We start from the raw sequence: 18,377 nt of genomic DNA, 5'->3' as shown, positions 1-18,377 counted from the left end.
AGAGACAAACTTTCAAGGTACACATAGCTCTTCTTCAGGTCTCTGTGTGTCACAACTAAATGCAAGGTGGAACAGATTGTTTAGCATAAGTAGTTAGCACGTATCTATGGGTCCATTCAAGGTAGAGTGTCCCATAACACCTTTGCAGTCATAGGACAAAAAGAGGGGCCTAAAGGATTACAGATTGTTGTAATAAGCCATAAATCCAGTGTCTCTGTTCAGTCCATGTTTTTTTTGTGTCTAGCCAAGTTACGAATTTAAGCTCCCAGGCTTGTCTTTTGCAGGTGTTGTGTAGGTTTCCTTTGAAGATGAGGACTGATAGTTCAGATATAGAGTGATCATTTTGTCAAAAGTATTCACCCACAGGTGATATGGTGTTTTTGTTGTTTATCTTTTTTCCTGAGTGCGTTCATGCGAGAGTGTAGTGATTGTCTGATTTCACCCACAGTTAGAGTCCTGCAAATCTGTGGATATCCACTTTATAGCCACAGACCACGTTTGCAGATCGCGGATCAGATGCAGATATAAATTTTGTATCTGCGTAAGGCTCTACACATAGCTGTAATTAGGGAATTTAGTGCGCTGGATGAGGTATACCACATGTTGTGATAGGCATGTGTAGGATCCACGGATCTTGAAAGATGTGTTGTGGGGGGTGTTGATCATTGTGCAGTGGAGATACATCTGCAGGTTTTGCATGCATTGTTCTGGCAGGGTCTGATGCCACTTTGAGTTACTCTGTCCTGGTCTGTGGGGATCTTGCTTCTGATGGTGAGCTTGGAGAGGTTGAGGGGTTGTTTGAAGGCCAGAAGTAGAAGTCCAGGAAAGATTTCTTTCAATCTGGGGTCCCCATCGAGTATGGGTTGTAGTTGTTTGACAGTACCCCGTATGACGACTAGGTATTTGCAGTTGGAGCGGATTTTATTTCTGTATTGCAGCAGGTTCTCTTGGGGTACTTGGGTGGCCCATTACATGATGTGATCTACTTCTCTGGTGGAGTGTCCTTGTTTGGTGAAGGCAGATTTAAGTGTGTTAAGGTGTGTATCCTGGGCTTTCTCCTTAGAGCATATTCTGTGGTATCTGAGTGCTTGGCTGTAGTTAAATTTCTTGGTGTGTTCGTAGTGGTTACTGGATCTACGAAGGTAAGTGTGGTAATCCATGGGTTTCTTGTATATAGTTGTCTGTAGGGTTCCATTGTTGTAGCTGATTATGGTGTCCAGGAATTTGATGCTAGCATGGGAGTGTTCTAGAGAGAGTTTAATGGATGGATGTTGAACTTGTTGTGGAAATCTATGAGAAAGCTTAAGCCATCTGTCCAGAGGATGAAAACATCATTGATGTATCTCAGGTATATCACTGGTTTCATGGTGCATTTGTCCCATAAAGAGGTTGGCATGTTGGGGAGCCATCCTAATATCCATGGCTGTTCCCATGGCTTGGGCAAAGGGTTTGTTGTTGAATGTAAAATTGTTATGGGTGAGGATAAAACAGATGAGTTTGGTAGTGTGTTTGGAGTGGATATCTGAGTGTTGTCCATTGTCTTGTAAATATTTGAGGCAGGAAGCTAGGCTGTCATTGTGAGGGATGTTGGAGTATAGGTATAGGAAGGTGCTGTGGCCTTCCTCAGAGCCTGGGCCCGAGGAAGGGTCGCAATGCCCCTGCCGGGCAGAACAGGACCCTACAGGCCAAACTTCCTGGAAACAGAGGGGCGGAGCCAAGGCAGGGAAGGGAACTATAAAAGGCAGGCCTAGCAGCTCAGTAAGGGGGAAGCTGCTGCTAGAGGTAGATATGTCTTCCTGGAGGCTGCAGCCTAGGCCTGACCCAGGCCCAGCGGCTGTTTGGAGCCACCGCCCGGGGCTTCCAAAGCTTTCTCGGACTGCCGGGCCCGAGTGACTGGATAGGGCCTCTGGGCCCTAGTGACTGGAAAGGGCCACCGAGCCCTAGTGATTGGGTAGGCATGCCAGACCCTAGTAGCTGGGATGAGTCACCTGGGACTACTGGATGGGATATACCCCCTGAGGCTGGCCCTGACCTGAAGGAGCTGCCTGATGCCGGGGACCCCCTGGAGCTGACTGAACCTGGCCCGGAGGAACCCCTGGCACCCGAAGGAGCTGCTCTTCACTGATGAGTCAGAGGAGTTTCCAGACCTGTCGACGGTGAGGGATTTGTGGGACTGCTGCTTGCCTTCTACCCCAGCAACCCGGAGGGAGACTGCTACTTGCGGGTACCCAGGGACAGGGTGAGAGGAAGTGGCTCAGGGATAGCCAACTAGCAAGTGGCTGAGTCAGGGGCTAAACCCCATCAGCCTGTTATGGTTGGATCCCCGCTGACTCAGTGGCAAATGGCTTTTCCACTGACAGGGCCCTGGGCTGGGACACAGTGGAGTCGGGTGGGCCTGCATCACCTTGCCCCCCTTTCCTAACCACCCCGGGCGTGCTTGACACCCTCTGAGTTTGGAGACAGAGGATACCGAGCTCTACCTGCCCCGCCTGCTTGCAAGGTCAGGGGCTCCAGACTATTTTACTAGCCCCACCTTTGGGAAGGCTGGGGGTTATTGACTGCCCAATCAGCCCTGCCCGACTTGCAGGCCCGGGACTGTAAACTGCTTGCCTGCCCCACCCTGCCTGAGGGCCGGGGGCACCAGACTGCTGTACTAGCAGACCACGTATCAGCCCTGCCCTACGGGACTGGGCAGACTGGGAAGGAAGCCCGCCCCGCTGGGGGCCGAGGCTAAAGACTTGTAACTGGCACCATTTATTCACCTAAAGGAAGGTGCTGGAGCCTGGGCCTGAGGAAGGGTCACAACGCCCCAGCCAGACCATGCCACCAGCCTACAATAGGGAAGAGACTTCCATGGCAGTGAAGATGGTGTTCTGAGGGAGGTTGTTAATGTTGCAGAGTTGAAAAGGAAGTCACTTGTGTCCTGGATGAAGCTCACCCTTTGTGTGGTGAGTGATTTGAGGAGGGTTTCTATGAGTCCCAAAATTTCTTCAGTAAGACTGCTGTGGTCACATATGATGGGTTTGCCTGGGTTCCCTTATTTGTGTATCTTGGGAAGCATGTTGAAGGTCCCTGGGATGGGTTTGTGGGAGCTGAGTTTGTAGAGTTTCTCTTGGAGATCTTTGGGAAAGGATTTGATGGTATCCTTAAGTTCCTGGGTAAAATTGTGCTGTGGGGTTGTCTTTGAGTTCTTTATAGTAGGTGATTCGGACAATTGTCGGTTGGCTTCGTTAACATAGTCATCATGGTTGAGGACTATAATGGCACCCCCTTTGTCTGATGGTTTGATCACTATTTGGTGGTTAGATTTCAGGGACAGTATGACTGTCTTCTCGGCGGTAGAGAGATTACAGGGATGTGATGTTAAGAATTTCACAGTCAAATTTTTTCCTGAAGGAATCAATGTAATGATCAAGAGCATGGTTTCGTCCACTCTGTAGTGTCCAGTCAGATGATGCTTTTTTCTTATAATTGTTGGTGGGAACATGGTAATTGTGAGTGGTTGGGTGTGAGTGTGTTGTAAGTCATCATTGTTGTGAAATAATTCTTTGAGGCAGATACAGTTGAAAAATTCTTCTAGTTCTCCACATGTTAGTATGATATCAGGTTCTGCAGTGGGGCAGAAGTTAGTCTCTTAGAGAGTACAGATAATTCAGCTCCAGTGAGGGGTAGTCTTGATAAATTTATGATATGTTCAAGTGCATGGGTGGCTGGTATGTAAGACCAGGAAGGTTTAGCCTTCCCTGACAGCCAGGCGTGGCCTCACCCATGCTCTGTCTCAAGGCCCCACCCTCTCCTGCTGCATCCCGCTCATGTGGGCCTAGCGCAGCTGATCATCACTCTCAGTCAGCTTCTTCTCCCCTGAAGCGGGCGGGCGCTGGGGCGCAGGTAGCCCAGTCAAAGGGATTTGGGGTGGCTGGGGACAACGCTCATGTCTCCCAGTGCTCCAGGACTGGGGCTTCCCAGTGCTGGGGTGCACTGGGCTGGGCCAGCCAAGCCTGGCTTTGGGGGGCTGGGGCCACCTGATGTGGCCCGATGCTGGGGCAAGGCAGCACTCCAGGGGCTGGGAGTGTTTGGGCCAACCAGCATACTGGTACTGGGATGCTCTGGCACTGGGGCTCGGGCCACCAGGTGCTCTGGTGCTGCTGGGGTGGGCCGGCCAACCTGGGGCTGGGGTGGGTCAGCGCTGGGGCAGGGTGGGTTGACACTGGGATGGGCCTGTGCTCGGCACTCTGGTGCTGGGGCAGGCCAGCCATCCCAGAGCCAGTGTTCTGGCACTGTGGCTGCCCAGCTGGCTTGGCGTTCGTGCCAGGAAGACACGGAAGTGGCGGGGACTTGGGCGGAAGGGCAGGAGCTAGCCTCCCTAAACAGGTGGTTCACGTGCCACCCATGTTCAGGTGTCATATAGTGTCCATCTAGTGGGCACTGGCACCATGGTTTTTCCCAGATGTGGTGTTCTCTGGGTTGTGGACTAGTTGTAATTGGTTCCACTTTTTGTGTTTGATGGCTGTCATCAGGTTTTTTTGACAGTTGTTTTGGTGGGAGTATGTGATGATTTCTTGTTTGATGTGGTCCCTTCTTGGAAGATACCTAATTTAGTTGTCTGAAATGGTAACTCCATAACATAAAGAAAAAGGAAGCAAAACTTAACAATGACATCTACTTCCTGAGCAAATGCAAGAAACAAAACATCATCCCCAGTGGTCTCACCATTTATAACCCTTTGATCACTACATATAACTCCAAATATGCTGAACAGCTATGCAGAGGGATTTCAGAGAAATTGAGGAACTACTTACTGCACCTCATATATTCCAGAAGGGCCCACCTCAAACAAGAAATCATCACATACTCCCACACACTGAAGGAAATAAACCCAGGAAAGTAACCTAGCAATCATGCAGGAGATCCACTGCGTAGCTCCAGTATTATGTAATTTTAAAATGGAATGGGACATTTTCCAACCAGTGCCCTGCTGATGAGTTAACATGGTTGAGTTGTATGTAGAGCTGGTGTGGGAAATAGCCCAATCCGCAGATGTAAATCCAAACTATTACATTTCAATCCACATCAGTCCAAACTATTACATCTCTGTCACTTCACTATGACATGGTCTGTTTCAGCAGTTGGTGCCATCCAGTTCATAGATTCATGCATGAATCATGTGGCACTATGTCCTCATGCTGCAGAAAGGCACCACAGCTAATAGAGACAAGGAACTAGAGAACCCTGACTGACAATGGGCCTGGAGAGACCAGGTATTCATCAGGATGAGTCCCATCAAGGCAAAGGACTTGTTTCTTTTGGTTTTTGTTTTCCATTGAATATTGTGAAATTTTATTTACTTATTATTTTCCCTGTTGTCAGTCAAATCCTGAATCTCCTCAAAGGGAGTTTAGCTGTGTTGTGAGATCAACCCAAGGGACTGTTATCAGTACTAACAAATTATTTCTCTCTCTCGGGCATCACGCTGGGATGCAGAGGGCTTTATCCAAGCCTCAGTAAGCATGTCCCTCCCTATGAGGCTTCCCCCCCCTTTGTCACATCTCTGTCTCCCTGCAATACTTGTGTCAGAGATGCCCTGGATGACAGGGGGCAAAGAGGAAACCAGTAGTGGGTTCAGTGCCTGAAGATGATAAGTTTGGAAATAGTTATGTATATAGGAGGAGAGGAGGAGGAGGTGCTGCCTAGCTAGTATGTCTGCAGGCTTGTAAATTTGCACTGTAATTTCATAGTAAAGTCTTTTCTGTTTCAGGACTCTGCAATCTGGGAGCAGTTCCTTAAGTACTTCCTGGAGACCATGTAAATATTATCCACAAGGGGTCTAATATAGATTATTTTACCCTCCCTTTCTGTTACTTTTCTGTGTTTTGTTACTTTATAATAGCGGGTTATTTTAAACATGACTTTCAGAGGAACCTCAGAAAGCTCTCTTTAGATTGATCAGTATATTCGACTCTTTTCATTTTTCTGACAGTAAAGGTTAATTTTGTTTTGTTTTATTTCTCAGTGTGTGTCCCTTGTGCATTCTTGACGTTTGTATGGCAGAGATGACATCAGGCCAGTGATGCTGCTGTTGGCACACAGCGTTGTGAGATGACGTATACCCATGTATTACAGAAGCGTCCAGAGGCCTCAGCTGAGATCAGACCCCTCTAACTTTAGGTGCTGTACACAAACACTGTAAGAGGCAGTCACTGTCCCAAGCAGCCTGACATCTAAATAGATAAAACAGACAAAGGGAGACTATGGGGGTGCAAGGAAATGTCATTATTCACATTTTACAGATGGAGAACTGAGGCACAGATCAGGCAGGAAGTAATCCCCTGATCCCCTGACTCACAGCCCAGACAGGGATACGTGACCATCCTTGCTCTGTGTAGTAAATTTGAAGCTGCTCCATCCCAACCTTAGTAGAGAAGCTTCATCTTCAGGCCTCCAGGACCACACAGAGAAATCTTCCGAGGGCAGGACTCAAGCTCACATTTAGAGCTGGTTGGACATTTTCAAACAAAACTTAGTTCCAACATGAAATGATCCCAAATTCTGAAAACCCCAAATTTCTCACGACATGAAAATCGTGAATTTCAGCCAGCTCTATTCACAGTCCTTGGGTTTAATGACTACAGCATATTGCCCTGAGCTACCCAGTGATTGACATCAGCCATATCTCCACACACTTCCTCATCACAGAGTAGAAGTCCCACAGCCCAGGCTGAAATCACTGTCTCTAGTGTGTCACCAAGGCTTGAGCCAGTTTGGAGAACTAACTTTAACCCTTACTAACTTTTAAAATATTGCTTTCCCAGAGAAGCAGTAAATGTTGGATGCTAGCTGTGGTTAAACCCACTTGAGTGATATCATGTATGTTTGTGGGGGGCAGGTAAAGTTTGAGCCTCTGGTGTGCACAGAAAAAGTTATCAGAACTGGGAAAATGTACTGACTGGTCCTTTTTAAGGGTACCCCTTACCTGAATGACTCCAAATTATCACTACTAATCCTACCCTGGACCTCAGTGAGACACAGTGATTTTTCAAGACAATCTAAGTGTACATGTGGATTTTAGAGCACTTAAAAAAATGTCTGGTGAGCTCATCTCAACTTTAACCAAAGAAGTGCAGTAATCCCACCATCATATCCAGTGATACACTAGATGGATATTTTTGCCTGATCACCATTTAGATTGATGTGTCAACAATATCACCATTACCAGAGTTCAGCATTAACTGAAAGATGAGCATGTCTGACATACATGTGTGCATGCACCACACTTACATGGGGGGTTCAAATTTCAGGAGAAGGATAATACCTTAGAAGAATGGATAGCGAGCAGAAATTCAAACCACAAACATATACCTTTTGAACAACTAGACAAAAATGAATGAAACTTACAGGCCAATCTCTGAGGATCATATGTGCCTACAAGAGGGTCAAAAGTAGCTCCATAGTGCTGGGTGTGTTTCATAACGGGACTAGTGCAATGACAATTATGTGCTGGGAACTTCACGTGCCCCTGCCACCCAAAGCTTACTATAGGAGTGGGGTGCAGAAATGTGGGCGTGCTGGGTGTGCCATAGGCATGGTCAGTGGATCTGAGGAAGTTGCACTTGCTACTTCTCACCCGCAAGAGTAGCTGAACTGGACGTAGCCTGCTTGCATGGGTACCTGGAACTCATTTCTGATTCAAGGGTGAATACTCTGCACAATCTGTCTAATTCACTTGAAGTTCCCTCAGATCGCTTACTCTGGCTTCACTCATGGGCTCAGACTTGTACCCAAGGCAACTTGAACTATAGCAAACCCTGAAAACTAAATAGAAACCGAAGAGCCAGACACTGATATCTGTACTCCCACTGAACGGCACGTTGCCCCATGAATAGTTCCATTGACGTTAAGGAGGGACCCAGTATGAGAGAGGCTGTCACAAACTGGCTTTACATACGTGTGAGTAAAACTCTGTTTTTAATAGTAATTTATATTTCAATATGAAAAACATACCAAGTAAATCCAATGGGCCAAATTCATCTGCTGTAACTCCAATGAAATATATTGCATCAGCCTCAGGAGGAATTTAGCCAAATACGTCAATTTCAACACCTTTTTACATAGGAGATTTGAGACATTACACACTAAATAAAAGAAAAAAAAAACTGTAAACCATTTCACAATTGCTTTTGATGTTTAAAAAAATATGAATATAAAAATCAAATGTGATTGTTGTGATAAAAACACTCGAGTGTGTTTATTATCAGGTGTAAATGTTCCACTAGGATAGTGTCCACATATGAGTCGCTACTATTCCTACTACTTAATTAATATCATATGATAAGGAAGATCAGGCAGAGGGAGGTAGAGCTGGTTGGGAATTTTTCAACCAAATGATTAATCTAAACCCGAACTGTTTGTGGGAGAGGATCCATTGTGATAAATTCCTTGTTTTAAAAAATAAAAATAAATATTTTGAAATTGTCAAAGCATCCCATTTCAGCATTGTCTAATCAAAAAAAGCTCTTGTCAAGGATCAAAATGACCTTTTGTTTTGAAATATAAGTTCACTTATAGTAAAAATAATGTAAAAATAATTAAAGGTTGAAATTGAAGCAAAACATTTCCAAACTCAAAACAAAATGTTTCTGGATTTTATCTTATTTTTTATATTTTTTTGGATTTTCGGTTTGCAAAAAAATTTGAGATTTTGACTTTTTATCCCAAATCAGAACAGGAAAAGTTTTGAAATCTCAAAAATTTTCATGGGACAGGAAAACCATTTCCCACCCCACTTTAGTGGAAGGCAGTATTATTATAGCTCTGCTGTTGTCTCATTATGGTCCTTTTTGCCCAGGAAGAGAGAAAAGAAGGTAGAAAATCCCAAATGAAATAGCAAAATAAGGGATACTTTCAAAAATAGTAGATCTTCTTAATTCTCTTTCTTTTTATTTTCTCTTTTGAATAGCACTGAATCAGTGCCACAATGGCTCTGCAGGCTTCCCTAAACAAAGCACAGCTAGTAAGCGTCCCTGCTTTCTAGGGCAAGTGCTCAACCTTTCTCTCCCTGTGCAGTGTCTATCCCCTAAGGCAAATGATCTGAAGAATGATCCCTTGCCTGTTATATCCCGTCTCTGAAATACTTTGCAGTGAGCGATATAAGTTAGTCAGATGTGTCCCAATCCTGTTCTTACTGAAGTCATTGAGAGTTTTATCTTTGCAGTGCACTATTCATGACTTTCATGACTATCTTTGTGGTGCACACGATTCGTGAAAATGCTATGCCACTCCTTGTGAAAGAAAAACACCATGTTTCCCACGGTTCTGGCCAATGCATTTGTTTGTTTCTGATGGGAGAGTCGTGTTCTTTGCCACAGTCACTCACCACTGCAGAGTTGATTCTGAGTTCTGCATTGTAACAAAATAGCCAGGCGATCTGAGCAGCAGATAAGAAAACAGGCACATAACTATAATCCCTACAATTCACAGCTTTAAATGTGGTGCTATGTATTTTATAGATTATACAGCTGAGACCCTATTAGCTCCGTCTCATACCTAGAAATATATATAACTATAAATACATATAACATGCAGAATATAAATGTTTCATTAACATTTTATAACAATGACTTATGACAGACACTCAGTTGAAAGAATTATTTAAAACAATGTGGTTTTGTTGAAGGCACTTGACCTTTGGCCTCTTTCTTGACAGTACAATTTGCAAGAACTGATGCCACACAACAAATTATTGCGTCATTAAAATTCCCTCTGGAAACACACAATCTAAGCATTAAAACAGGCAAGTTATTTTACTTCTTCCTGTTTTCCCATTTACCTGTTTCCTGAGCTCTAAAGTGCTTGCTACGCTGCCTCGATGACATCAAACCTCTAGCCAAGATTAAAACTGAGCAGCACCTTTTGCATTGATGCCATCTTCCGGACATGGCCCCCTTCCTCCCTCAACATAACAGCCTGTGCTGCTGCAGCCTAGCCACCTTTTTCCTAAGACGGATAATGTGCTCCTGAACGTGGATGGTGCAATGAAATGTGCTGCAGCTCATCAGCACACAATAAACCCCTACATTTTCTCCCCTTCATGTGCCCTAGGAAAGGACTGCAGTGCTTAAAAAAATGTGACATTGTGTTTCAGTGACTGAGAGCTCTGTATTCTGGTACGTATTTTAGCATTTTGAAAATGCAGGGTTTCATCACTGTGCCTGCCTTTAGCTTTGGGAACACAAATAAGTTCCAGGAGACCTATCATATGATTAGTGTCAGCCAGTGAGGAAGCTCAGAAAGGGCAGTAGTTGCCAAAAGAACAGATGTGTCCAAAGTCTGTACCAGTTAATTTTGTGACCCACTGAAATCACTGAAAGATTTATACTGCTAATTAGCGACTTTGTTTCTGGTTTAATCATCCTTTCCTTCACCTTTCTAAAAATCTAAGTAGAGGAGAACGGTTTACAATATAAAATATTAGGTAAAATGCTTTGGGAGTAAATTTTTTTGCAAAAGACATCATGTTGTTTTAGCTAAGATCAGCAGTGAAGGATGTCGGCTTTGTATTTGGAGATTACAGTTCTGCATGCAGTGAAAGTAAAATGCATCTTTTAAAAAATCCTGTTAATTACAGCTCTGCACTTGAGAAAGTGAAATGCAGCTGACTGAAATTTCACACAAATGCACAAGAAAATGAGTGAAACTGATGAATTCATACATCTGTAGTTAAGAGTAAGAAGGTCATAGTCATTTTGTGGGGTGTTTCGTGGGAGAGGTGGGGGAAATTTCTTTCTTTCATCAATTTTTGAAAAAAGAAACTGTATAACGCCCCAATTCTGCAAATACTCCCAGAAGTAACTTTACACATGTGAGTAATTACCTTGAACCCAGTGACTTGCCTATAGTTACTCAGATGTGTAGGCGTTTTTAGAACTGGAGCCTTGGTTTGCAGAAGTGGGAAATAAGGGCTACAGTATGTCCCCTAATCCTATCGTTTTGTAACTAGATAACCCTTTGCAGTGATTTGGATGTAAGTGTTCCCCTCTCGTCCCTGTGTCATCACCATCATTACACGCACACACTGGTAACTGTGGCATGCATTAGTGGGCTGAATCCAAAAATCAGGAAATCTTGAGTTCAAATTCAGGCTCTGACACTGATTTTCCCTGAGGCTTTGGACAAGTTACTTAATCTTTCTGTGGCTGTGTTTACAGTATATGTAGTAAGTATTATTAGATATCATAATTATTATTCTCTTGCCATTGAACTGGAATTTCTGGGGAATATACTGTAACAGTCATCTTAAAAATACCAAAAATTGTAGAGCCTAACGATAGAAGCACTGGTCTTCCTGAGATATGTTTAGCTAGAAAAAAGCTATACACTAAGTAAAAAAATTACCTTATCCTTCTCATAATAGGACTGAATCTCAGATTTCAGAGAAGACAAATGACAAAGTACAGGAAGTGCAATATATTCCTCAGTATTGTTTCTTTTAGTAGATGAATTAATTGGCAATTTGAGAAATTTTAACTCTAAAAGGGAATAAATAAAGTTGAGGTATAATCCGCTGACAATAAATTTACCATTGACTTTAGTATGAGTTTTTCCTGAGTAAGGAGTGTAGGACTGACTGGAAACTTAATTTCCAGTTTGTTCCTCGCTAAAATTAGAAATGTGTCTTATGTTAATATGAATTTTCATTTACTTAATTTCTTGGGTGGGTTTTAGGAGAGGAAGAATATGAATTTGAGATTTAAAAGCACCTATTTCTGCTTGATATTTATGCAAAAATTGGATATGTTCTCGCCACTGGACCAGATAGTAACACAGAAGTAACAGCAAAGTATTGAATTTAGTATTGATTAGTTTACATCTCCTCTCACATCAGGAAAAAAGGTGGCTTTTACTGATTGTATGAAGTCTCCTCATTGAGTTCCTACAGTTAACAAAGATGCAGAGCACACAGGCTTTCAGAACAAAAAAAAATAATAAAAATGTCAACACCGATACACTACAGAATCAGTTGTTTCCCTGATCCAAGAAAATTTGTTGTCAGGGACTTAATTCTGTATGAAAGGAATGTTGTTTCATTTCAGAACCAGAGATTTCCGACAAGACAGAGCATGAGCTTTCTGAAAGGGGAGCGCTTTTTGTTTTTTTCTCACAAACATGCTCAGACATAGCTTTCCTTTCAGCTAATTAAGTTGTTTTAAAGCAAACTGGTCAAACAGTGACATCGTAGTGGGGAGCCTTGGAATCAATTGCATGATATAGAAGGCAAGACATTTAAAGGGTGACTTCTGCCATTGTTTCCCCTGGCTGAATCTTTTCTACTTGGTCAGTGCTGCCAGAGTGACCCCATACAATTGGGAGAATTCAAAGCCACTGACCTCGAGAGATGCCATTAAGAAGGCAACTGCAGAATAAAATTTCATGGTTGGGAGCCAAATTTACCCTCTCCTTCCAAGTCTTGATGCTTACAATATTTTATATGTATGTTTTCTTCCTGTCATTAGCATATTGTTAAACCAGCTAAATAGAAAGAGAATGCAGGCATAAGGCATTGCTATAAATAACTGTGTCTATACCCATGGGAGAGTCACAAGGATTTTATGAAAGATGGGATTGAAAAGAAAATAATCTTGTGGAATTATGGTGCTTCCTTTAGCAGAATGACAGTGAATAATTGGCAGGGGTAAATTTCACTTTGCTAGCACAGATGATGGACTCTCCGTGGCATATATTTTGTTAAGCAGAGTATGACATCCATTGTTTTTCCAAGCTGCTGGATATAAAATCGGTGGGTTTCAACATCTGCCAAATGACCATACAGTTTCCCATGTGCAAAGAATAGACAAATTCCAAACAGTCTGTTAATAATTGGGGATGCTGGCGGAAATGCGCTCCTTACCATTTCTTGCCGAGGACATCAAGAAGTGCATTCAGCCAGGCAGCAGACGCAAAATGGAAGCTTGGGAAACCTGAGGACCTGGCAATCACTGTTGTAGCATCAAAGAAAAGATAATAAACATCGTGTTTGCCAAGAGATGCACCATATAGTTATTTGCAATAAGCCAATGGGAGTTGAGGTGTAGATAACAAGATTAGACCCAGGGAGATCTGTACTGAGGGCTAGAACCCCAGGTGCTCAGGGCACCTAAGACAGACATAGGTAGTTTTCAGCCTCCACCTCCCATGACCCTGGGGGCTGTCAGGGGTCAAATTGGCCCTAGAAATAGCCCCTTACCCTGTCCCAACCCTGACAGTGCTGCCTGCATCCAAGATCACTCTAAATGGCCCCTTTGGCAGTGGCATGTGTGGGGTGGGAGGAGGATGGAGAAGAACTCCCATTTATCAGCTGAGGATTTCCCTGTACACTGCACTGTGCAAAGGGAACCTACCTGGGGCTGAGGATCAGTACTGTCCTTTATTTATTTATTGATTGATTGATTTTGGTCTTTGCTGCTGCCTGGTTGCGTACTTCCAGTTCCAAATGAGGTGTGTAGTTGACCAGTCAGCTCATAAGTCTGGTGTTTGTAACTCTGAGGTTCTACTGTATATTGACTGGAGCTGAGGTTCACAGTGGAAAATTTTAACCTCCTGGATTTAAAAAGTGACCAACAGCATAACTGCTTAATGTTTTTTCAATTCACAAGTCAATGAAGCAATAGTCAAGGTAGAAGGGTATCAAATTAACTGTACCAAGAAATGACACTGCCATATCACAAATTAGCCACTACGGTGACATTACCCCAGGAATAACCCTTTCTGCAGGCAGCATTTCAGGGATGGCTTCACAGCGTGTTGTGTTTAGGTACCTATAGTTATGGTAACTGTAATTGAATGGGAAGTAAGTATATCCCTGTACAGGCATGTTGATGCTGGACTATCTCTAATTTGTTTGTTTGTTGCTGCATTTTTGTAATTGGAGTTGAGATCTGAGAAATGCCTCTAACTGGTACTGTTTTCTGGCCACTTGCTACTTTTCCTGTGTAGTTGCATGTTAAACATGATGACTTGCTCTATAGAAGCCATGTGTTGTCATAATGTAACATCGTTAAACAAAGTGTTTAGAGCAGTTTTAGCAGAGCCAGAACATGAACAACAAAACCCGCCAATTACAGTGTCATTTTGTGTAGTTGTTAAGGTTTCAAATGTCTCCAACTTTCTCTGGTAGGCCATATTGAGCATGTCACAGTGAACATCTGAGATAACGATTTGCTAGGCAATGTGCAATTCTCGACCTTTTTTTTTAATATCCAAGAAGAAAGAGTTCTTTATAATAATTTGGCTCAAATGTCTACACACATTGCTCCAGCGTCTGTAGCAGCATGTGTTTCTAGGATTGTTCTGGAAGAGAAAATGCAGAAACAGCAGGGAGCAGAAGATAAACAGGCAATTCGTGACTCATTAAAACAAGCATTGGTAGCCAACATTGTGGAGTGTGTGAAGGCCCCAGATCCAACTCGCCTATAAACTTTTTTTACCAGCTGGACTTAGCATCTGTCAGAGTTTGGAAGGAGAGATAATCTGGTACAAATGATTTCAGTGTGTCGCTTTTATTAACCTGCCACCTTACATAACACTGCTGATTGGGAACTCAGAGAACTGTTTGAACAATGACACAGCTTATTGTTGGAATGTTACAACTTCACTATTAAAGATGCCTTTTCTTTTTAATTGTAACAAAGACGACTGAGCAACTGAAAAATGATAATGAAGCAAACTTACAAAGCAGCACAGTTCTAAGAAATGTTCGGTTCAGAACAATATTCCAGGCTGATCTTTTTTTTTTAAGTGTTCAGTTCGTTATATAATTAATATATATGAAAAACTTTTTAGACTGCTTGTCACATTCGTGGTTATACACAAGCCTTGAATAAAACAAATGCCACATAGGGAGCACTTTTATCTAATTCCCCCAGCTACCATGGGTATGATGTAATTCAGTGGTTGAATGCCTGATTCCAATAGTGAAAAGCAAATTATCTAAACCTTCCACAGCAGATGTTAGGACAGATTCAACCTTCTACATAAAAATGATTTTTTTTCAAAGTGTTTTAGAGAATTTTAAATATGACATTCATTAAGGGTCTGATTCTGCTCTAATTAATGTCAATGCCAAAACTCCCATTGACTTCGAAAGGAACAGGGTTAGTCTCTAAAAGACTTTCTGCCTGGACAAGAAGAGAAAATCCACAGACAGTCATATACATATATGACTCTGTCTTTGGTGTGGGCTTTTTCCACCTAATTGCAGATTTTGCTAGGGGTTATGCAACAAAGAGAAAAACCACAAAGTAGTGTTTTGTTTCTTTTCCAGATCGGATGCCAGTAATTTCAAATTAATGGGGATGTTTACTCTCTAGTACAAAATTTGCACATATTAGCTTATAAAATATGAATAAGCTTGTTTCCGCTAGCAAAATATAGTGTTGCCATTTCAAAAATGAAAGCTGCAGAGACTTTGGGAGGAAAAAAAAAAGCTAAGGAATACCTCACATTTCATTATGGTTAGCCTATTATTTGTAGTTTTGAAACTTTATTGGTCCCCAGTCTAATCTTTTCTGAGTATAAAAACATTAACATATGGTTTAACACAGCGCAGGGCTGGAAAGTCCATATCCCAAATGCACATTGTATGCAGGGTGACATTCACACTAAATACCATCCCATAGGGTCTGTACTCCATTTTACCTGGGTTTGGAGAGCCATGAAATCGCTGGAAAAGTTGTTCATGAGTCTGAACCAAATGGTGCACAGTGCACTGAGATACTAACTGTGTATGCTGCTGCCAAAGGTTGTGGCTCAAATGTCTCTCTAAGTAACATTAAAAATCTGCTGCTTCATGCCTATGAATTTCAATATTTATAGTGTTCAATAAAATGGTCCACTGTCAGAGAGAGATGGGCCACTGTGCACTCTCTGAGCAGATGGGCTGCAATATGGCACATTTACATGGACCAGCTGTGGAGTGCAGAAATGAATGCTGGTCATAGACAGGGTACAGGCAGCACATCTGGAATGCTAACAGACTGGCCTCGGTATCCATTGTAAGCTTTCCTTCGGCAGGATGAGCTCTGATTTAAAGCTGCTCAGTGTACCTTAAACTGCATCAAGAGTCCTCATTAACACAAGAGACTACAGTGAGGTTTAGGGCCTGGAACTTCTCTGTTGGGCATCTGTTAGAATCCGAGAATGGTACTCTGGAGTCTATGGTGGAGACGCCCCTGGGAGAGATTTTCTTATGTACGGTGTTATGTTCTAAATGTAACATTGTTTATTCTCTCCTGCATAGTGTTCTATTCTACCCGTAATGTTTTCTGATAAAGGTAGAAGACAAACTCAGGCCTTACCCCAGGGGACCAGGCCTTCTGCTGATATTTGGAAGCTGTTTATTTTGTAAGCAGAAAATGTCAAATACTGTAGCACTGATTAATAGTAATAAAAAATTACTCATCTACCACATTTTTGTTGCAAAAGTAATTTTTGAAACCTAGTAACCCCTAGGCTATACATTTTCTGGAATATGAGCCTGATTCCCATTTACACTGAGTCAAGTTTACATTGCTTTCGGGACAAAATCCTGACACCACTGAAGTCTATGGCAAAATTCCCATTGACTACAGTGAAGCCAGGATTTCCTCTAGCAATATTAAGACACTTTGAAGTATGTAAATATAATTTACTCAGATTCTAAGGCTCCTTCACATTGCCAGAGTAATCTAAAGTAGCCTCAGTGTAAATAAGATTCAAAAGAACATAGAGAATATATTTTCAACACAGTGTTTTCTTTAAGTTGTTGACCCAACATGAGAATTATTGAAATGAGCCTACTTCTGGTATTTCAGCTCTGGTTACAGACTTTGCTATTGTAGTTAAGTGAAATAACCACATAATTTAGGGATGCATGTCCATTCAAATACTGATCTGTGAGACAAACTACTACTTTTGGAAATTCATGTCCTCTCACATACTGCCTTCCTAAAGCAGATATTTTAAACACTGTACAAATGCTGCCCAGTAAACAGCCTGCTACTGCTTCTCTGACAACCCCCAGTTTTCAGTAGGTTGGAATTCAGACATAGTAATGTAACTCAGACTAATAATCAGGCACTGGGGCTGCAATATTCAGTGCTACCTAGGAAATTTGGTGGGTTTCCCTTGCAAACCAAGTTTTTCCTAAAATCATGGGTTTTTAGAACAGTGTTTTCAAAAATAGCCTGGATGTTTGTAGTAAATAGGAATAGCAACAGGAAAACACACTACCCAGTTTATGATTGCTTCTGTCATCTTGATTGAGAGCAATACAGAACAAGGACTAAACCATATGTAAAATGGCCAAGTTATGGAGGGCTGAAGAATGCTGTTGTGTATCTGCACTATCCTTTCCATCCTTGCATAGGAATTTTGACACACTTTTAGCGTTTTGAAGCCAAAATACGTTAATGAAGTCTATTGTTAATAACCATTCATGGCATACAGAGTAAGGATTCCACTCATGTGGACTATGAAGGCATATTTGAAAAACAGCATCTGACAAGCAGCTATATGCATTTGGGGCCCAATTCTGCTTTCACCGAAGTTAGTGACAAAACTCCCATTAACTTTCAGCGGGATCTGGATTGAGTCCTTTGGTTTTTTAGATTAATAATTCACAATGCATTTTACAATACACGGTGAATCTCTGTTTTGCAGATCAGTAATGATACACAAAAGCTGATTTAACTTAATGGGGCCATTGATAAGATGGCTGGTCAACAGGAATCTGCCACTACACAGGAAGTACATCCATGACATTTATTTTCTTGGTAACTGCTGATGACAAGACACTATACAGACTTGAATGTGCCAGGTGATAGGTACTGCTGCAAGATGCCAAGCATCTGCACCTGCCATGGAAGTCATTAGCAGTAGAGGGCAATCAGCACCTTGCAAGAGTAGAAACACGGACCAGTGGTTAGGTTGCTAGCTTAGGACTTGAGAGACCCACACTCAACTCCCTGCTCTTCCCCAGATTTCCTGTGTGATCACAGGCAAGTTGCTCCGTCTCCCTAGGCCTCTGTTCCATATCTCTAAAATGGGGCTAATAGCATTGTCCTAGTTCCCAGGAGGGGTGCGAAGATAACTACATTGAAGGCTGTGAGTTGCTCCAGTAGTACCTAGAATAGCTAGAGGGCTCAGCATGTCTCAGGGTTGAATGATGTCTCATATCAAAAAGAAAACAAAGACAATTGCTGAAGAAAATGAAGGTCACAGCTTTTTATTATTATTTTAGCCTCTCAGCTATGTATGGGCAATTTAAATTAGCTCCAAGTTTATACACGTCACCATCCCCCTTAGCTGAAGATGCATGATTTACCCGCACATGAAGATCCTCCTCCGTC

This window comes from Emydura macquarii, unplaced genomic scaffold (genome assembly GCF_026122565.2).
Source record: "Emydura macquarii macquarii isolate MOO-44397 ecotype Brisbane River unplaced genomic scaffold, CSIRO-AGI_Emac_v2 contig_705, whole genome shotgun sequence".
NCBI classification, from domain to species: domain Eukaryota; kingdom Metazoa; phylum Chordata; order Testudines; family Chelidae; genus Emydura; species Emydura macquarii.
This window is presented reverse-complemented; position numbering follows the sequence as displayed.